General features: G+C 43.7%; 1 protein-coding gene across 4 annotated transcripts in view; it reads right to left on the bottom strand.

Moving 5' to 3' along the window:
• ece1.L (endothelin converting enzyme 1 L homeolog) overlaps positions 1 to 22894 on the bottom strand; it is a 68644-nt gene that overhangs the window by 19273 nt on the left and 26477 nt on the right. The window contains exon 1 of one of the 4 annotated variants that reach the window (XM_041568375.1): positions 3765 to 3917. The exons of 2 other annotated variants lie outside the window; for them this stretch is intronic. The gene's annotated coding sequence lies outside the window, so the exon portion shown is untranslated. Of the gene's footprint in view, positions 1 to 612; positions 733 to 3764; positions 3918 to 22894 lie in introns of those variants that run through there. One more of the 4 variants, XM_041568377.1, reaches the window with a different exon arrangement.

Genomic DNA, 22894 nt, shown 5'->3' with positions numbered 1-22894 from the left:
AACTGCACCTCACACTTCCGCACCTGCACCCCACATAGTAAACCAGTCATCCGGCCACAAGCAGAACTGCAACTCCCTGCACCTGCCACAAACCTCAAGCTCTGCTTCTATGCTAAGGTTGCCAAGCAACTCTTTTCACGCCCAGTTTGGCCCCAGGGCCAGAGACTAAATCGGTCACATTATCCACTGGGTGTTCCTCGCCCTACAGGGTCAGCACTTGGCGGGGGCTCCAGTTAACATCGGATTAATCAGCAAACGAGCGTTTTATGAGCAAATTAATCCCCACGGGTTGTTACATTAATCTCGCAGTGGGAGCCAGGCTAAAGGGGAACTTAATCCAAACAGATGAAAACCTCCCACCAAATAGACGGCCCCCCCTGTACTGACTTGTAGTCCCACTCAATTGGGCTCCCAAACCTTGTCGTCAGGCACCCAGTGCCCCATAGCATTCCCCTTTCTGCCTGTTCCACCCACCATTCCTACCTAATTATAAACAGAACTGGCCTATTGATTGCAGCTAATTAATGCTATACATCACATGGCGCCTTAACAGAGTGAGAGCTGCCCCTGTAAGCCACTTTGTTTTCTTCTTGGGGGGCACATAATACTTACAACCTCTAACGTTTGACCCCAAATCTGCAATCAACAAGCCATATGAAATACACGGGCGGTATTCCCTGCACCAACAGCTGTCTCTGTACAACTCCCCGCATGTCACATGGCTCTTGTGATAAATCCCACCCAGGATCTCACCCCCACAGGGATCCGCCCACAGACTGGGATTAAGTGTAACAGAATTGCCCCAGTGACGCACTTAATCCCATTACCCCATTCCCAGCCCAGAACAGGTGACAGCAGGAGAGGAGCCCCGTCTAAATATATCTCATGGGTCACAGTCATTACATTAAGAACCTGCTGTAATAATCAGTGTTCCACAAGGCCATGGACTACATTTCCCAGCATCCACCCAAAATCCATAACATGCCCCAGCATAGCAACATGTGCAGCCACTGGGACAGAATGTTCTGTTATACAGATAGCTAGAATCTCAGCTGCCATAAAGCAGGACAGGACTGCTGCTTACAATGGGGATCAGATAGGATCTGTGCAGCCACTGGGACAGAATGTTCTGTTATACAGATAGCTAGAATCTCAGCTGCCATAAAGCAGGACAGGACTGCTGCTTACAATGGGGATCAGATAGGATCTGTGCAGCCACTGGGACAGAATGTTCTGTTATACAGATAGCTAGAATCTCAGCTGCCATAAAGCAGGACAGGACTGCTGCTTACAATGGGGATCAGATAGGATCTGTGCAGCCACTGGGACAGAATGTTCTGTTATACAGATAGCTAGAATCTCAGCTGCCATAAAGCAGGACAGGACTGCTGTTCTGTAAGGGAAAATGTGAAAGACATGTGGAGAGACGCAACACTGAATGAAGGTCCCAGTTCCGCAGTAGAGGAGGAGGTTTGGTATAATCAGTGGGTCTGCCTGAATGTGTTTTCTTCAGTTACAGACAGGGCCCTACTGGTTACCCATGTTGAAAATGAAGCATTTCAGTTACTGTCCCTTGAGTATTTATCCTGTAGGAGGCGACACTGACATCACAGAAGCTTCTTGTTTCATTGGCCCTTTGTACAGACCAATAGGGCGGCAGTTCCAAGTGCAGTGGTTTTGTTGGACCTTTCTTTGCCAAGCTTTCTTATCTCTCCCAGTTCCACCAGTCACTGGAATCCCCAGGCAGCAGTGAGGTACAAACGCTTTATCAATAAGTGACAGTATTATGGGCCGTGTGACATGCCATAAAGCAGATCAGCACTGCTGTGATTGTGCAATTAAAGGTAATTGAAATGAATGGATCAAACATTCTCCTATCACCCAGGAGCTGGCACAACCCCCAGCAGTCAGGAAAGAGGGATCTGCTCTATTTACAACGGAGATTCCCGTATTCCGGGCACCATCCCAGATCCACCAGCTGAACCAGATTGTAGGATTTCATTGGATTCACATTCTGACAAGTGGGTCCAGCTCTGCCCCATGAGCCCCCAGCAGGCATTTATGTGGCCCCAAAGGGAAAGTCTGTTTCATAAACAAAATGTTTCAATGGATCAGAGAGGATGCTGGGAGATGTAGTTTAGCGCATTAATGGTGGTTGCGAGTTATGTAAACTGCGCTGACATTAAGCAACACAAACACCCACGTGACTCTCACACCTGCTCTGACTCCCAGCACCCTTACCCCCCCCCCCCCCGACAGACAACAGGGTGCTGGGAATGTGCAGCTACAGGGTCCTAAAGTCACTGGCACAGAGTGAGCCCCAGAGAATATTCCTCCCTGGCAGGAAACCCACCCCACGGCATCCGCCAGCGACCCCCCCAGTGAGGCAGAAGAGCCCCCAGCCAAACACAAGGAAAGGGTAAATATTAGGGATGCACCGAATCCAGGATTCGGTTCGGGATTCGGCCTTTTTCAGCAGGATTCGGACGAATCCTTGTTCCTGGCTGAACCGAATCCTAATTTGCATATGTAAATTAGGGGCATGTAGGGAAATAATGACTTTTCGTCACAAAAGAATAATTTTTTCCACTTTTTCCTGTCCCTAATTTGCATAAGCAAATTAGGAGTTGGTTCGGTATTCGGCCAAATCTTTTCACCAAGGATTCGGTCGAATCCCAAATAGTGAATTCGGTGCATCCCTAGTAAATATCCCTGGGGTGCAGCTCAGAACCTGCCCCAAATTAAATAGTCAGCTCTTCAGGCCAGGGACACACAGGAGTAACTGTCCCTGTACAGCAGAGTATATATAGTGAATAATGTGCCCCCTACTGTCATTTAAAAAGATATGATGTCACGGAGGAGTTATGTGACCATAGTAAAGTACGAGGAGGAAGGCCGAGTGCTTTTATACAGGTCACATAACTCCAAGGTGACTGGTAATATCTTTATAGATGACAGTAGGGGGTACATTATTCATTATAATCTATGTTGGGAGGGGAGTGGGGGGTAGGTGTCCAATTCTGGTCGCTGACGTTCAATTTGAATGCGGTGGAGTCAAATATCGGAGACCGGGGACCCCTGTTATAAACGGCGCGTTGTCATAGAGAAATGAGCAGACTGTAAATTATATAGTGAATAAAGTACCCCCTCTTTTAAAATATAAGGATATTATAAGTTACCGAGGAGTTTCATGACCATATAAAAGTACGAGGCCGAAGGCCGAGTGTTTTTATACAGGTCATGGAACTCCGAGGTAACTTCTAATATCCTCATATTTTGCAACTGGGGGTACTTTATTTATTATAATACACAAGACTCATGTGAGTCATGTGACAGAAATGACATCAGAACTCACCGTTTATAACTGATGACATCAGAACTCACCGTGTTTATAAGGATATAATTTACAGGATATTCATGGCTTTTGTGTATTATAAGTGATTATATAATAAAGTATTACACAACCCCCTCCCCCATTATATAACTAAATAATTCTGCCCCATGTCCCCAGTTGTACAGAATCTCCTGTGTAGCCTCCCACTCACCCCAATAATCTACCCCAACCCTTATCTACCCCACCCCCTTCTATTCCCAGCGCATAACTCCTCCCACTCATACAGCCCATATTATACACTGCTGCCTCCTACTGCCCCGCCCTCTCCCCCACATCCCAGTGAGGCCCCGCCCACAAGCACTTTCCCCTTATGAAGCCCCAGCCCGTGCGGTGCCGCTGGGAGAGTTGCCCGGGGGGAGGGGGTACGTACCGGTCCGGTTAGGAGAGTCACCGCGGGAGAAACCAAGGAGCAGCACTAGAAATCCCGCTGAGAGAATGAGCGTCGGATCGGCCAATAAGCAGAAGGAAAGGGGCGGGTCCAACAGTTCAGCCAATTAGGAGTGGGGCGGGACTAGAACCTTCCTATAACCCCTGAGTGCCCAGCGCGGGCGTCCAATGGGGGAGGTGCAAAATCTAGGAGCCACTAACCTCACAGTCTTGTTTTCCCATATAGGAGAGCGCGGAATTGTGGGGGCGGAGTTATGTGTCACGTGATTGTTCCCCTGACAACCGGGGCAAGAGCTGGTCACGTGGGGTCTGTATAGAGGAGACTTATTATTTATTTTATTCGGAGCCGACGTTATTCTCGGGGCCTTATCAGCTGAGGAAACTAAAGTATTGGCAACAGGGCCCCCTGACAAGTCAAAACTAAAATTGGGGCCCTAAAGAATATTTAAAAAAAAAACATTGGCGACATGGGGGGCGAGACCCAGGAGCTTACACTCCCCCCCCCCCCCAGGACTGGGACTTTATTAATTACACTTGGGTTTTGTCTGTCTGATATATGAGACCCAGATAAATACATAGAGACTTCATACCACTTCATTATTATTATTAGTTGTTAATTATTTGTTATTGTTATTATTAGTTATTATTAAATAGTAGTTATTGGTTATTATTGATTAGTAGTAGTTATTAGTAGTTATTAGCAGTTAGTAGTTATTAGTTATTATTGGTAGTTATTATTAGTTATTATCAGGTGCAGTTCATTTCTTGTTATTACAGAAATAAGCAAATCAATCAAAAAGAATAAATAGTTTTTCTAAATGAGCATTGCTGTATTTCAAAGCTTCATGGATAACGGATTTCTGTATAACAGATCCCATACCTGTAGTTAAAGGATTGCTCTTATTTATCAGGCAGAACAGATAGATGTAGGGTTTTAGAAGTCCAGCCAGTTGCATATAAGTGATGTAATAACTGACCCGGCATCATAACTCCACTACATCAGCTCTGATGTCATCATGCCCCCCCAAGAACATCACTGCTCCACCCCAATACTATTAGCCCCGCCCCCTTTGTTTGACTTTAGCCACTCGCAAAGGTTGTAACCCTAACTCTATATGGACAAACATTCGCTGCTGTTTAAAGGGTAAGTCATATTGATTTGCTTATGTCTCAATGTCCTAAATATGTGAATAATGGGCTGAGTGCAGAGGATCTTGTATTTGTCTGTATGTGGGTGCAGGGTTGGGGTCAGACTGGGGGACACTCCTCTGCTCCCCACGATTCAGACATGTGCAGAAATAGTGACACTGGGGGTCGGATCCTGGTACAATTTGCAGGTTTCACTCTGTACTCTTAATGTGAAGGTCTGTGGGTCCCCCATATGCACCCCCTCCCCATTCATATGGATGGCCCAGGGCAACAGGGAATGAAGTCGAGTGTGAGCGGGGCAGGAGTGAGTGTGAGCGGGGCAGGAGTGAGTGTGAGCGGGGCAGGAGTGAGTGTGAGCGGGGCAGGAGTGAGTGTGAGCGGGGCAGGAGTGAGTGTGAGCGGGGCAGGAGTGAGTGTGAGCGGGGCAGGAGTGAGTGTGAGCGGGGCAGGAGTGAGTGTGAGCGGGGCAGGAGTGAGTGTGAGCGGGGCAGGAGTGAGTGTGAGCGGGGCAGGAGTGAGTGTGAGCGGGACAGGAGTGAGTGTGAGCGGGACAGGAGTGAGTGTGAGCGGGACAGGAGTGAGTGTGAGCGGGACAGGAGTGAGTGTGAGCGGGACAGGAGTGAGTGTGAGCGGGACAGGAGTGAGTGTGAGTGGGACAGGAGTGAGTGTGAGCGGGACAGGAGTGAGTGTGAGCGGGACAGGAGTGAGTGTGAGCGGGACAGGAGTGAGTGTGAGCAGGACAGGAGTGAGTGTGAGCGGGACAGGAGTGAGTGTGAGCGGGACAGGAGTGTGAGCGGGACAGGAGTGAGTGTGAGCGGGACAGGAGTGCACCATTCTGTGTGTGTGTGAGGGGAGGAGATTTCCCATTATTTCTCAAACAGTCCGTAAATGTGAAAACGTCTCCCCCCAGGCCCCACAGTCTCTGCACAAACAGAGTGAGATGTTCCCATCGGCAGATTAACTGGGACTGAGGAAAGTTCATATAAACAGAGAGAGGGAGGAGCTACATGTGATTTATCATCAGCCATCAATGGGGAATTGTCATGTGATTTCCCTGGTGCAGAGGCTCCATAATGGGGGGGTATTTGGGGCCAGTGTGAAGGTCAGTTAAAGGGAGATTTGGGGAAATATATAGGAAGGTCAGTGATCCCAATGTTATTAATAGGGAATAAAGATAAATATATAGGAAGGTCAGTGATCCCAATGTTATTAATAGGGAATAAAGATAAATATATAGGAAGGTCAGTGATCCCAATGTTATTAATAGGGAATAAAGATAAATATATAGGAAGGCCAGTGATCCCAATGTTATTAATAGGGAATAAAGATAAATATATAGGAAGGTCAGTGATCCCAATGTTATTAATAGGGAATAAAGATAAATATATAGGAAGGTCAGTGATCCCAATGTTATTAATAGGAAATAAAGATAAATATATAGGAAGGTCAGTGATCCCAATGTTATTAATAGGGAATAAAGATAAATATATAGGAAGGTCAGTGATCCCAATGTTATTAATAGGGAATAAAGATAAATATATAGGAAGTTCAGTGATCCCAATGTTATTAATAGGGAATAAAGATAAATATATAGGAAGGCCGGGATTTTTTTCCAGAAAAGGTAACAACTCTAAAATGAGCAGAAGGGGGAACCAGCAGTGCACTTACACTCGTTGGTCTCTCTGAGACTTAGGGTAACGTCTCACACGTCTGGATCCCCATAATTCTGCTGCAGCCCAAATAGTTGATGGTCTCTGTAGGGCCCCAAACTGTCATCTACTGCCGTAAAATGACTTCTGCACCCGCTGTATTAGACTGGGGTCCCCAAAAGACCCTGTAGTACAAAGCCCCCCCAAGATCTTGTGCAACAGGGTCTGACACAGATTTTCATGATACAATATTGAATTACAGTGTCAGACTAAATCAGAGTAACGGGGGTAATTGTACGGGGCACATTTGCCTGAGCTTGGGGGGGGGAACTCGGGGTAAATGTCAAACAAACCCCCAAGGGGGTTAAACCAGGAAACAGAGGGGCAAGTTCCATCACAGAATAAAGTTCTACAGACACGAGGGAGCTGCCATACTAACCAACTCCCCCTGCAGAGCCCACCGACACACCCAACACTCACATTCAGCACCCCCCTCTCATCAGCACCAATATGGGGGTCCAGCCCAGACCAATGTTGTGGCCTGTACCACAGAGACTATCTGGGACTATCTTGGCTCGGCTTCTCATTGACTCGGCTTCTCATTGGCTCGGCTTCTCATTGGCTCGGCACAGGCTGGGGGTGCAGGGGAGGGGCCCGGGCAGAGGGGTATTAGGGTTCAAGCACACGGGCAGATTCGGGGACATTCAGTCGCCTGTCGACTAATCGCCTCTTCTGCAGGGCGACAATCTCCCCAAACTGCCTTTCGCTATAATGAGAAAACGCCGGAGCCGATGCACTCGCGGCGCTTTGATTTCCGAAGTCGCTCGAAGTTTATGCAGAAGAGGCGACTAAATCTCCCCAAATCTGCCCGTGTGCTCGCTCCCTTAGGGTAAGGCCACACTGGGCGTTTTGGGGAGATTTGGTCGCCTGACGACTAATCGCCTCGTCTCTGTCGCGACCAATCTCCCCAAACGCCTTCCCTCACTCTGCGCTGCCTAAAATGAAAAATCACCAGCGCCAATCACATGTGGCGATTCGTTTTCCGAAGTCGCCCGAAGTTTATGCATTAGAGGCGACTGAATGTCCCCGAATCTGCCCGTGTTGTCGCTCCCTTACAGCAGTTAAGACTTTCCTAAATCGTGAGATTATGATTGAGGTTGGGGGGGGCAGGAAGAGGGGGTGTTTGTTTATTCGCCGCACAGATTATTTCTTCAGTTTGTGTTTCAAGGGGAAGTGAAGTGTTTTTATTAGATTTAATCTTCACTCAGGGAGACAAATTCCTGTGGTTTTCTGCATCACCCCCTCACTCGTGTCACATGTCTGTGGGGGGGGGATATATATCAGAGAGGGGAAACAATGGGTGGTCTCTCTCCCAACAGACATATATATAGGCAAGGGGGGATTTTAGGGCCAAGAGGGGGTCAGACTGAGCTCTGAGGGGGCAGTACTCATAAACACATTAACTACAACCACAAACTGCACAATATTTAAAGGCCACAGTGAGGCACAACTCACATAACATTCACCTGCTGAAAAGCCTGTGGGACTCCTGGGCTGTTCTCTTTCCCAGGGTCAAGCAGAGCAGCACTAGGCCAAATGAACAGACTTTACTGATGTACCAATCACAGGGGAAAAGAACAGCATGAAAGCTCTGCCCATTAATGGTACTGCCCGACCCATAGTGCAATGAGACATCAACCCACCTAATCAGGCCCAAATTATCACCCCTTCCTGCCCATGGAAAGAGAACAGCCCAGCAGCAGGAAGTACAGAGAATCAGAGCTCTGTACCTGGGTAAGTACTGGGGGAGATTGGATTCACTTACCCAGGGGGAGGTTCCTGTCTGACCATGGGAAAGAGAACAGCCCAGGAGCAGGAAGTACAGAGAATCAGAGCTCTGTACCTGGGTAAGTACTGGGGGAGATTCACTTACCCAGGGGGAGGTTCCTGTCTGACCATGGGAAAGAGAACAGCCCAGGAGCAGGAAGTACAGAGAATCAGAGCTCTGTACCTGGGTAAGTACTGGGGGAGATTGGATTCACTTACCCAGGGGGAGGTTCCTGTCTGACCATGGGAAAGAGAACAGCCCAGGAGCAGGAAGTACAGAGAATCAGAGCTTTGTACCTGGGTAAGTAGTGGGGCAGATTCACTTACCCAGGGGGAGGTTCCTGTCTGACCATGGGAAAGAGAACAGCCCAGGAGCAGGAAGTACAGAGAATCAGAGCTCTGTACCTGGGTAAGTACTGGGGGAGATTGGATTCACTTACCCAGGGGGAGGTTCCTGTCTGACCATGGGAAAGAGAACAGCCCAGGAGCAGGAAGTACAGAGAATCAGAGCTCTGTACCTGGGTAAGTACTGGGGGAGATTGGATTCACTTACCCAGGGGGAGGTTCCTGTCTGACCATGGGAAAGAGAACAGCGCAGGAGCAGGAAGTACAGAGAATCAGAGCTCTGTACCTGGGTAAGTACTGGGGGGAGATTGGATTCACTTACCCGAGGGGGGGGGTTCATGTTGGGTAACTCCCCCCATGCTCAGTGGTTTCTCCCGTTTGCACAGTGGGGCCACAAAGCAGATGTCTGTCCTGTTGGAATGGGATAAATACTCAGGAGTGGGACTGTCTCACCATACCTCCCAACATTTTGGAAGTAAAAAGAGGGACAAAAAATTTTTTCCCGCACGTAGCGCAGCAATTTTTTGAACACACCCCTTTCTGTGGCCACACCCCCTAATTACCATGTTTGTTTTACGAAATTTGGCAGGTTATGAAAGTTTGAAAATATTTCTCCTTATCTAAACTGTGTTTTTGTGTCTCAAAATTGTTACAAAGTATCTTATTTGCACCTGTTAGCTGTTCTGGGCTCTCTGCTAAAAGCCAATTAAGTGAGAAACTTTGTTTCTTTTTCTGGCTGTTCAGTGCAGAGAAAAGAGGGACTTTCCAGTACAAATGAGGGACTGCGGGTTGAGCTGTCAAAAGAGGGACTGTCCCTCCGAAAAAGGGACAGTTGGGAGGTATGTCTCACAACAATAGGCCACAGTTCTATGGAGCTTCCTGTAACCAGTGAACTACAACTCCCAGTATCCTCAGTCCTTACATGCAGCACAGATCACACGGTTACAACAGATATTGGTGGGAGCAGCACCACAACTGATCTATAAACTTTCCCAGCAAAGGCCAAGCCCTTGTTTTAATTCCCAAAGTCTCATCATAAGTCTCATAGGTGCGAATTGCAGGTAACTCAAGTACTCGGATAATTACAACTCCCAGAAACCCTCATTTGAGGGGTTAAACTGTACATATATCAGGATGCTGGGGGTTACTGTACTTACCTGATATACTGAATACACCCATTAAATGTTACACATCAATCTGTATTTAGTTACCCACCCAGGCCAAGACATACACGGCAGCTGGAAGACCCCCAGACAATGAGTGAGTCCCACCGTGGTGCTGGGAGTACGAGGAGCCAATGTCTGGGACACAATGTTATTTATTAGGGAGTCTCCCCAAGACTGAGATCTGAGTCACATCGCCATCTGCTGGTCAGTGACTTTAGTGAATCTCCACCAACACAATGGGGGTACTCTGCTTCCCCCCAACCGACATCTCAGGGTTCTGTCAGCAAGGAGGGGGGTCTGTTACTAGGCACTGGGAATGTGGGGGGTCTGTTACTAGGCACTGGGAATGTGGGGGGTCTGTTACTAGGCACTGGGAATGTGGGGGGTCTGTTACTAGGCACTGGGAATGTGGGGGGTCTGTTACTAGGCACTGGGAATGTGGGGAGTGGACACCAGATATTTGGGAGACACTGGGAAAAATAAGTGAATCCCTATCTTAAACCAATATCTGCATTGGTTGACATCAGGACACAGTGTGCTGTTCCCAAGAGCTTATAATCTAGGCTGGATAGAAGTGCCCCATAAACAGAACATAAACCAGGGAACAGGTAAATTGACACCCAAGAGGCGCTGACAACGGGAGAAAGTAAGACACCAAAAGAAATTCACGATATACAGCAGGAAGGTGGAAGGCTGGGAGTTGAAGGCTGGGAGTTGGAAGGCTGGGAGTTATAGTTGAACAGATGGATCCCTTTCCCAGACTTCCTGCATTGCTATACACCTCATTATATAATTCTGCTGCTGCAAATTACCCACAATTTCTAGGCACAAGTAATTAATCACTAAATCAGACCAGAAACATGAAGTGGAATCAAATGTAAATGTGTCTGAAACACAGAATTAATATTCACCCTGCACCCCCAGCCCCCCATTCCCTCAGTCACCGTCTGTACTGACCCCCTCCATCCTTTATGGCCCCCATTGAGCAAATTAAGATGCAAATAGATTCACTATATTGGTTTTTCCACTTTATTTCCAGGGAGATTTTGATTGGCCTTTCTGCTTACATCACAATTTAACTTCAAAATATCCCCCCCCCGTCCATCACTCAAACTTTTTATTCAGTGTCTCCAAAAATAATTCCTTCCCAACTCCGAGTGGAACCTGATCAACTTGTTCCAGGAGTTACAGCAAATCTCAGCCCCTGGAATGTCCCATTACTGATATAATAAGGGATATTCTCATTAACCCTGCATTTCCTGACATCCCTCCCCTTCTTATACTTGACTAGGGGCAAATTTACTAAAGCGCGAAGCGGCCAACGCTATTGCAAATTCGCCAGCGTGACGTCATTTCTTTACTCCACCGATTTACTAACGGGTACTGGCGTAAATTCACTGAACGTTACCTCTTGCGTCAGACTTACCTTCACCACCTCCTATGTTCAATACAATACATAGGAGTTTGTGCAAAAATATTTACAAAATTTTCGAAGTCCCAAAAAACGCTGGCGTCTTACTTTTTTAAGGGTGTTAGTCTGAAAAATAGTGTTCATTTTTTTGGGGGTACCCTCCTTCCCCCCTACATTCCCTAACATATGGCAACTCAACGATACACTGGGCACACGTGTCTGGCAATAGAACACATTTATTTTATTTCTTATAGTTTCCCTGGGCTTGTGTAATGTACTTGCTGCAGCATATACGTCCATTATATTTTAACTTTGCGCCGTATGCAAATTAGCCATCTCTAGCGTAACTTCCCTTCGCCTGACGAAGTAATGGTAGCGCAACTTTGCTACCGTTCCCCTCCCTTAGCGCAACTTCGGATTGCAGTGAATTTGGTAAGCGCTGGTAAAACTACGCCTGGTAAAGTGCGGCGAAGCTGTCGCGGGCGCAACTTCGGATCTTCGTGAATTTGCCCCCTAATGTATCAGCCTGTACCACTGATTCAGGGAGACAATTCCACATCTTCACAGCTCTCACTGTAACAAACCCCTTCCTCTCCTTAACATGAAATCTCCTTTCCTCTTGCTCCCTCCTGTCTGCTGGGAGGAGCTACTAGTGAATGAAACATCAGAGAGTTTATTGTTTGGTCCCCTTATATATTTATATATAGTGATCATATCCCCTTATATATTTATATATAGTGATCATATCCTCCTTATATATTTATATATAGTGATCATATCCCCCTTATATATTTATATATAGTGATCATATCCCTTATATATTTATATATAGTGATCATATCCCCTTATATATTTATATATAGTGATCATATCCCTTATATATTTATATATAGTGATCATATCCCCTTATATATTTATATATAGTGATCATATCCTCCTTATATATTTATATATAGTGATCATATCCCCTTATATATTTATATATAGTGATCATATCCCTTATATATTTATATATAGTGATCATATCCTCCTTATATATTTATATATAGTGATCATATCCCCTTATATATTTATATATAGTGATCATATCCCCTTATATATTTATATATAGTGATCATATCCCCTTATATATTTATATATAGTGATCATATCCTCCTTATATATTTATATATAGTGATCATATCCCCTTATATATTTATATATAGTGATCATATCCCCCTTATATATTTATATATAGTGATCATATCCCCTTATATATTTATATATAGTGGATCATATCCCCTTATATATTTATATATAGTGATCATATCCCCTTATATATTTATATATAGTGATCATATCCCCTTATATATTTATATATAGTGATCATATCCCCTTATATATTTATATATAGTGATCATATCCCCTTATATATTTATATATAGTGATCATATCCCCCTTATATATTTATATATAGTGATCATATCCCCTTATATATTTATATATAGTGATCATATCCCCTTATATATTTATATATAGTGATCATATCCCCTTATATATTTATATATAGTGATCATATCCCCCTTATATATTTATATATAGTGATCATATCCCCCTTATATATTTATATATAGTGATCATATCCCCCTTATATATTTATATATAGTGATCATATCCCCTTATATATTTATATATAGTGATCATATCCCCTTATATATTTATATATAGTGATCATATCCCCCTTATATATGTATATATAGTGATCATATCCCCTTATATATGTATATATAGTGATCATATCCCCTTATATATTTATATATAGTGATCATATCCCCCTTATATATTTATATATAGTGATCATATCCCCCTTATATATTTATATATAGTGATCATATCCCCTTATATATTTATATAGTGATCATATCCCTTAATATTTATATATAGTGATCATATCCCCTTATATATTTATATATAGTGATCATATCCCCTTATATATTTATATATAGTGATCATATCCCCTTATATATTTATATATAGTGATCATATCCCCTTATATATTTATATATAGTGATCATATCCCCTTATATATTTATATATAGTGATCATATCCCCTTATATATTTATATATAGTGATCATATCCCCCTTATATATTTTATATATAGTGATCATATCCCCTTATATATTTATATATAGTGATCATATCCCCTTATATATTTATATATAGTGATCATATCCCCTTATATATTTATATATAGTGATCATATCCCCTTATATATTTATATATAGTGATCATATCCCCTTATATATTTATATATAGTGATCATATCCCCCTTATATATTTATATATAGTGATCATATCCCCCTTATATATTTATATATAGTGATCATATCCCCCTTATATATTTATATATAGTGATCATATCCCCCTTATATATTTATATATAGTGATCATATCCCCCTTATATATGTATATATAGTGATCATATCCCCCTTATATATGTATATATAGTGATCATATCCCCTTATATATTTATATATAGTGATCATATCCCCTTATATATTTATATATAGTGATCATATCCCCCTTATATATTTATATATAGTGATCATATCCCCTTATATATTATATATAGTGATCATATCCCCTTATATATTATATATAGTGATCATATCCTCCTTATATATTTATATAGTGATCATATCCCCTTATATATTATATAGTGATCATATCCCCTTATATATTATATATAGTGATCATATCCCCCTTATATATTTATATATAGTGATCATATCCCCCTTATATATTTATATATAGTGATCATATCCCCCTTATATATTTATATATAGTGATCATATCCCCCTTATATATTTATATATAGTGATCATATCCCCCTTATATATTTATATATAGTGATCATATCCCTCTTATATATTTATATATAGTGATCATATCCCCCTTATATATTTATATATAGTGATCATATCCCTCTTATATATTTATATATAGTGATCATATCCCTCTTATATATTTATATATATAGTGATCATATCCCATTATATATTTATATATAGTGATCATATCCCCCTTATATATTTATATATAGTGATCATATCCCATTATATATTTATATATAGTGATCATATCCACCTTATATATTTATATATAGTGATCATATCCCCCTTATATATTTATATATAGTGATCATATCCCCTTATATATTTATATATAGTGATCATATCCCCCTTATATATTTATATATAGTGATCATATCCCCTTATATATTTATATATAGTGATCATATCCTCCGGTCTCTTCTCCAGTGTAACCAATCACAACTCAGCCAGCCTTTCCATTTATCAGTTTAGTCCTAGTAGGGCCCCTAGCAATTCCCTGACACAGTCCGATTTTCTCCCAACCTTTCTGCTTTCAAGAAATCTCTGAAAACGCACTTCTTTCGAGAAGCCTCCCCTCACTCTGCTTAACTACCAAACACAACACCACATACAGTACCACATTTCTCACCCACTTAATTCCATCTTGCCCACTCCCACACCTTGTGTATTACTCCCTTCCCTTTAGAGTGTAAGCTCTTTTGCATAAAGCCTTCCTCACCTTTTGTACCGGTATTGATTGTGATGTATTTAATTCCATATGATCTATGTATTTAATTCATGTGATTTAGTTGTATAATCACATTTACTTTACAGCGCTACGCAATATGTTGGCGCTATATAAATACATGTTAATAATAATAATAATAATATCTGCATTTTCTAAACAAAACAGGCACCAGAGGCCTCAAGCCTCACACTTTCAAGCAATTGATACTTTGGGGTACTTTGCTACTCAGGGTCCCCAGATGGGATAATGTTACTATTGTCGCTAATAACTTGATAAAAGAAAAGAAATAAAATGGGACAAAATTCTGTAGATTTTAATCCTGTTCCCTGCAATTCTCTCCCCTGACCACAAGGTGGGGCCCCTGTTACCCCAATCTCTCAGCTATAGGGAGGGGGGAGGGCACCAGCACACAAGGCAATTCAGTACAATATCGGTTTGGCAGGCGAGGATTGGATTTAGTTGCATGAGGGGTTCTATTGGGTCTAATGCAGATTGTACCAATGAGCCTTGTGATGGAGATGGAGACTGAGACATATATATATATATATACACACACACACATACACATATACATATACATACATTTGACTCCTTTGATTCATCTTTATGTTACCCTCTTTAGATTGTAAGCTCTTCGGGGCAGGGACCTCCTTCTTACTGTGTCTTAAGCGCATGCACATGGCACTTAATCTCTGTATACTTATTACTATGCTTGTTACTTATTTGCCATTTATTTGTATACTGCTTGTTCCTACAGTGGGGACTGTACTCTATCAGACTGTACAATGCTGCATATTCATATAGTTCTTTATAAATAAACATATGGATAAGTCAAGACTCATGCAGAGCCAGTGAGTTTTCCCCATGGTTGAGCCTAAAGGGCCCCTGTTATTGGGGCCCAGTAATAGTCAGCGCTGGCAGTTCACAGAATGACAGTTGCAGAACTCTGTATGTGGGAAGTCAGGAGCAGCAGTTGCCCCAGGGTGGTTGGCGCATGTGGGAACCTGCCCATAAATCTGCCCTTAATGTAAGTGGAGTCGGTATTTGCAGAGCAAACATTCCCCACGCTCTTTATTCAATCGGCCGCACCCCACGGGGGCAGGGAAATGCCTAATGTACACAACTGGGCAAGTAAATTGTCACCCAGATACTGGCACAGCAACAGCCTGAACCCACAGTGCTCGGCTTCCCTCCTGCTCCACAGACTGATTTCCCCTAATAGATCCAGCGTCGCTGGAGTCCTACTGTAGGGCCTCAGAGAGACAGGACAAATATAGAGCCGGGCAGAGGGGCACTATGGGATATCTGGCCCATATACAGATTTAGAAGCAGCCCCTGACCATTGGGAGGAAACTAATTCTGTTACATTTCCAGGAAGTGACATTTCTGCTATAGACACCATGTCCCAGAAGCCTCTAGTTCTGTGCGGTGCTGGAGCTCATGGGAATGGAGCCAATTAGGCTGCAGCTGAGACACTGGGGCTAATGAGCTGCTGTGGGACATAAGAACCTGCAGAGCCCCCCATGCAATCTGCTTTTGTCAGATATTCAGCCCCAATATGAATGGGGGGGGGGAGATTAATAAATCTGGATTGGGGGAAGGAGCCCAACTGCAAACGCAGCTACAAATCCTGCACCATCACTTCTCGGCCTTTTGCTTCAGATCAAGTGTCGTCCCACTGGGCCTTTTGGCTAGTGACCCTTCTAATGATCTTATTATGTGAACATGGAGACACTTGCTCCTCTGGTCTAGGCCGGGAAGTGGAAGATTAATGTAAGCGGAGGTGCTGTGCTCCCGGGAGGGGTGCTGGATTCATTTTGGTTTTTGGACATGAACTTCTTGCTTAATCTTGTGTAACTGGATGGGTATCATAGTCCTCTGGGCTTGACTCAAGCCAAGACTTGCGCCCTGAATGAAGCTTCAGCAGAACCCAGTGTAGATGGGACTTCCTCTAGCCCCAGGGCCAAGGGGAGCCCAAACGGCCCTAAAGCACCTCAGGGGGATGGTGGGACTCAACCTTCATGTTGTCCTTTTGGCCTGGGACACTTGAGCAACGAAGCCCATGTCTTCAGGTAGGACTTGTGATTCAATATCATCAGGTTATGGAGTCCTTTTGGCTCTGCCCCTGGCCGAGGATACGGTGTCCCGGGGGAAGCTTCGGCAGAACCCAAGGTAGCCGTGAGGCAAATAGAGTCTGAGACCATTGCCCCCAGTCATTTTAGTGGCAAATATTGACTGGGCTGTTCTAGGGTTGCCACCTTTTCTGGAAAAAAATACCGGCCTTCCTATATATTTATATTAATCACTGACCTTCCTATATATTTATCTTTATTCCCTATTAATAACATTGGATCACTGACCTTCCTATATATTTATCTTTATTCCCTATTAATAACATTGGGATCACTGACCTTCCTATATATTTATCTTTATTCCCTATTAATAACATTGGGATCACTGGCCTTCCTATATATTTATCTTTATTCCCTATTAATAACATTGGATCACTGACCTTCCTATATATTTATCTTTATTCCCTATTAATAACATTGGGATCACTGACCTTCCTATATATTTATCTTTATTCCCTATTAATAACATTGGGATCAACCATCATTTTTACTAGCCAGGTGGCAACTCTAGGCTGTTCCTGAGCATCATAATGTGCCACACAATTAATAGTGTGTAGAGGGGAGAGATACACTAGAGAAATAATCAGAGCGAGTCTCAGCTTCCCCTTTAAAAGACCTCCCCCCTCCTCAATTATAAACTGGGAAATATTGGAGAAGTGGAAATGTTGTGGAAAGACAGAGGGGAAGGATAAAGGGGAAGTGGGAATGAGTAACAATGATACTTTTTTTTCCTGTTTCCCCCATAATCCCCTAATCCTGCACTTCACTCCCCCCGCAACTCATTTCAACTGTCGTTCTATGGAGCCGACCACGTTCTTTATAGGAAATGTTAATAAATGTTAATAAACAAGAGGCGCAAATCAATTGCCCCTGTGATGTCATTAACGGTAGGTTCACCTTAAATTTTACTTTTAGTAGGTTAGAGAATTGCTAATTCTAAGCAACTTTCCAATTGGCCCTCATTTATTTATTTATTTATTATTGTTTTTCAATTATTTGCCTTCTTCCTCTGACTCTTTCCAACTTTCAAATGGGGGGTCACTGACCCCATCTAAAAACAAATGCTCTGTAAGGCTACAAATGTATTTTATTGTTACTTTTTATTCCTCATCTTTCTATTCAGGCCTCTCCTATTCCGGTCTCTCATTCAAATTAACGTATAGTTGCTAGGCTAATTTGGACCCTAGCAACCAGATGGCTGAAATTACAAACTGGAGAGCTGCTGAATAAAAAGCTAAATAAGTAAAAAAAAATACATGAAATAAAAAATGAAAACCAATTGCAAATTGTCTCAGAATATCTCTCTCTACATCATACTAACAGTTAATTTAAAGGTAAACAACCCCTTTAAGGGTCAGCTTTAGTACAATTATTTTGCCCTTTGTACTGGGCCACACAGAACCTTCTCTACAGAACATGAGGGAGACGGGGAAGTGACTTATAGAAACACAAGTAGGTGAGACCAGGGAACGGCTGGAGGGCACATGAGGTGCAGGAGGGTGTGACCCCAGTATTGTCTCTATCAGATAAGAGTTGCCCTTATATAACCTGCTCCTCCCACATCAGTTACACACGTTGCCTCATCTGCTCCACCTGACTGGGGCCCCAGGGACACAATGACAGATCTCCCAGCTGCTCCCCAATATTCTATCTAATCCAACATCTCACTGTGTAAGGGGGGGGGGCAGAAATAGATACGGACAAGATCCCCAGTGCTGGGAGTAGCCTTTAGTTATTGGGGCCTTTACTTTATCTGTAACAAGGAGACAAAACTAGGATGGAGCCCAAGAGCTCGCAATCTATTCCTACAAGGAATGACGACGACCTGGGAAGGTTTGAGGGGCAATAAATGTGCAGGAATGTCCATCACTGGGGGGGGAAGTAAATTAGAAGGAAATGAAAAATTCTGTTAAAATGTTTTTACCCTCAGGGCGGGGTCTATAGACTGTGCTGCTCCTGACAGGGTTAAACTCGTGCCCCAATTCTTCCCAGAAATCTTCATGTCCTGGCCCCCCCAGCCCCTGGCCTGTCACATGACAACCCAGGGAGGGGCATTAGGATAAATGGGGGTTCATCTTCCAAGAGACTGAACTAAAGCCCCCCGTATGTACCAAAGTACCCCCAGTGATACAGTCACACTTGTGTCCAGTCTGGGGCCCCCAACTGTTTCCATCAAGATGTGGCTGAGTGTGAGTGAGTGAGTGTGAGTGAGTGAGTGTGAGTGAGTGTGTGCGAGTGTGAGTGAGTGAGAGTGTGAGTGAGTGTGAGAGTGAGTGAGCACAGCCTGTAGATCTGAGAATGAGTGACTTGAAGGGGGGTGTCTGAAAGTGCCAGTTGCACCCCATAAAGGAGGCAGGGGACCCTACTGCTGATATTTAAGTCCAACCCCAGGATGCAAAGGGCCGGGGTCACATGGACAGGAACCAATCACGTCCTCAGATCAGGGACTGACAACAGGAGAGGCTTATGGGCTCCGACCTGAAGTGACTGGGCCACCTGAGAGCCAATTTGTCCTGAGTGGGGCCCACCAGCAGATTCCCTGCTATCCCAGCATGTCGAGCACAGGCTAAATAGGTACCTGGTGAGCAGCCAATAGCTTTACCCCAATTCATACCCACCTTGAATATCCCTCCACTCAATCCCATAATGCCCCTGGCTTTAAAGGCCCTTTTGTGAGAATTGGGGAGACTCCTGCGTAGGCCGATGTGTCTCCCACAAGTCCCAAGTGTCACGATCATCACAATTACTAATAAGTGTCATAATTATTAACCACATGAGTCTGAGTATTTTCCTCTTCCTATTGGTCACAGTATAAATGAGGGAATTAATCAGCAACCAAATGTTCACTTGTTTCCTCTCAGCAACTTCCCAATATACATTAAACAGCGGTGATGTATTTATTACTGAGATCAGTATTTGTCTGATTATATTCTCTGCACTGCTGGTTCTAACTACTGTATAACTCAGCCTGCAGCCTCGTGCCTTTATATGGTCACAGAACAACCCCTCAGTGACTTCTAATATCCTTATCATTTACAGTAGGGGGTACATTATCCCTTATAATACATGAGTGATACTCAGAGTTCCCTGTATAACTCAGCCTGCAGCCTTGTGTCTTTATATGGTCACAGAACAACCCCTCAGTGACTTCTAATATCCTTATCATTTACAGTAGGGGGTACATTATCCCTTATAATACATGAGTGATACTCAGAGTTCCCTGTATAACTCAGCCTGCAGCCTTGTGTCTTTATATGGTCACAGAACAACCCCTCAGTGACTTCTAATATCCTTATCATTTACAGTAGGGGGTACATTATCCCTTATAATACATGAGTGATACTCAGAGTTCCCTGTATAACTCAGCCTGCAGCCTTGTGCCTTTATATGGTCACAGAACAACCCCTCAGTGACTTCTAATATCCTTATCATTTACAGTAGGGGGTACATTATCCCTTATAATACATGAGTGATACTCAGAGTTCCCTGTATAACTCAGCCTGCAGCCTTGTGTCTTTATATGGTCACAGAACAACCCCTCAGTGACTTCTAATATCCTTATCATTTACAGTAGGGGGTACATCATCCCTTATAATACATGAGTGATACTCAGAGTTCCCTGTATAACTCAGCCTGCAGCCTTGTGCCTTTATATGGTCACAGAACAACCCCTCAGTGACTTCTAATATCCTTATCATTTACAGTAGGGGGTACATTATCCCTTATAATACATGAGTGATACTCAGAGTTCCCTGTATAACTCAGCCTGCAGCCTTGTGCCTTTATATGGTCACAGAACAACCCCTCAGTGACTTCTAATATCCTTATCATTTACAGTAGGGGGTACATTATCCCTTATAATACATGAGTGATACTCAGAGTTCCCTGTATAACTCAGCCTGCAGCCTTGTGCCTTTATATGGTCACAGAACAACCCCTCAGTGACTTCTAATATCCTTATCATTTACAGTAGGGGGTACATTATCCCTTATAATACATGAGTGATACTCAGAGTTCCCTGTATAACTCAGCCTGCAGCCTTGTGCCTTTATATGGTCACAGAACAACCCCTCAGTGACTTCTAATATCCTTATCATTTACAGTAGGGGGTACATTATCCCTTATAATACATGAGTGATACTCAGAGTTCCCTGTATAACTCAGCCTGCAGCCTTGTGCCTTTATATGGTCACAGAACAACCCCTCAGTGACTTCTAATATCCTTATCATTTACAGTAGGGGGTACATTATCCCTTATAATACATGAGTGATACTCCAAACTCACTTAGTACAGTCAGTATTACTCAGGTATCTGGAGGGGACTAGACTGAGGAATTCTGGGTAGAAAGAACCTATAGAATAGAATGTAATGACACAAATCAGCCACTAGAGGGAAACGTCTCCATCATTAGAACATTTTCCCTTTGGAACTTTATAGAAGTGTCGGATGTTGCAGAGTTTTTCATTGTTGGGCACATTAAATATTCTGTTTCATTTCATGTGAAACCTTTAAATTATCTCCACATAAATATAGAATTCTAAGCAACTCCCCAATATCTAGTCATTCGTTATTCTCACTGGTTTTATAGTTCATGTCATCACTATTGTCTGTCCTTCCCTGTTCTGTTCTTTGGTTCTGACTCATGAAAGAATGTAAAACAAGTCGGTTCTCCTCCAGGTTATTTTAATCAGCTGACTTGTTACGTGGTTGCAGTAGTCAGAACTAGCAGTGCAGAGAATTCACAGGCAGATACAAGTTGTGCTGAGTCAGACCCAATTACTGTAACTGTTTCACTTCGCTGCATTTAGAAGGGACTGCAGAATCTATAGTGTGTGTGTGAGTGTGAGTGTGAGTGTGTGTGTGTGTGCGGGGGGCAACGGGCAGTGTTACCCCCAATATAAAGTAAGTGAGACTCCCCGGCACCTCCTAATGTTCCTGGGGTGAGAGGACAAGAGCTGAGCCAGTGCCCCAGACATGAGACACATTGTATTGAAATGTATTTATTGGGTCATTATGTATTTATTTACCCCCATGTGTCACTATACTGTGTGCAGAGACCCCCGTGTGTCACTATACTGTGTGCAGAGACCCCCACGTGTCACTATACTGTGTGCAGAGACCCCCACGTGTCACTATACTGTGTGCAGAGACCCCACGTGTCACTATACTGTGTGCACAGACCCCCACGTGTCACTATACTGTGTGCACAGACCCCCACGTGTCACTATACTGTGTGCACAGACCCCCACGTGTCACTATACTGTGTGCACAGACCCCCACGTGTCACTATACTGTGTGCACAGACCCCCACGTGTCACTATACTGTGTGCACAGACCCCCACGTGTCACTATACTGTGTGCACAGACCCCCACGTGTCACTATACTGTGTGCACAGACCCCCACGTGTCACTATACTGTGTGCACAGACCCCCACGTGTCACTATACTGTGTGCACAGACCCCCACGTGTCACTATACTGTGTGCACAGACCCCCACGTGTCACTATACTGTGTGCACAGACCCCCTTGTCACTATACTGTGTGCAGAGACCCCCGTGTGTCACTATACTGTGTGCAGAGACCCCCGTGTGTCACTATACTGTGTGCAGAGACCCCCGTGTCACTATACTGTGTGCAGAGACCCCCCTGTGTCACTATACTGTGTGCAGAGACCCCCGTGTGTCACTATACTGTGTGCAGAGACCCCCATGTGTCACTATACTGTGTGCAGAGACCCCCCTGTGTCACTATACTGAGTGCAGAGACCCCCGTGTGTCACTATACTGAGTGCACAGACCCCCATGTGTCACTATACTGAGTGCACAGACCCC

This window comes from Xenopus laevis, chromosome 7L, assembly GCF_017654675.1.
Source record: "Xenopus laevis strain J_2021 chromosome 7L, Xenopus_laevis_v10.1, whole genome shotgun sequence".
Taxonomy (NCBI): Eukaryota; Metazoa; Chordata; class Amphibia; order Anura; family Pipidae; genus Xenopus; species Xenopus laevis.
Note: the sequence above shows the minus strand (reverse complement) of the source record. Positions and strands in the feature narration are given on the sequence as shown.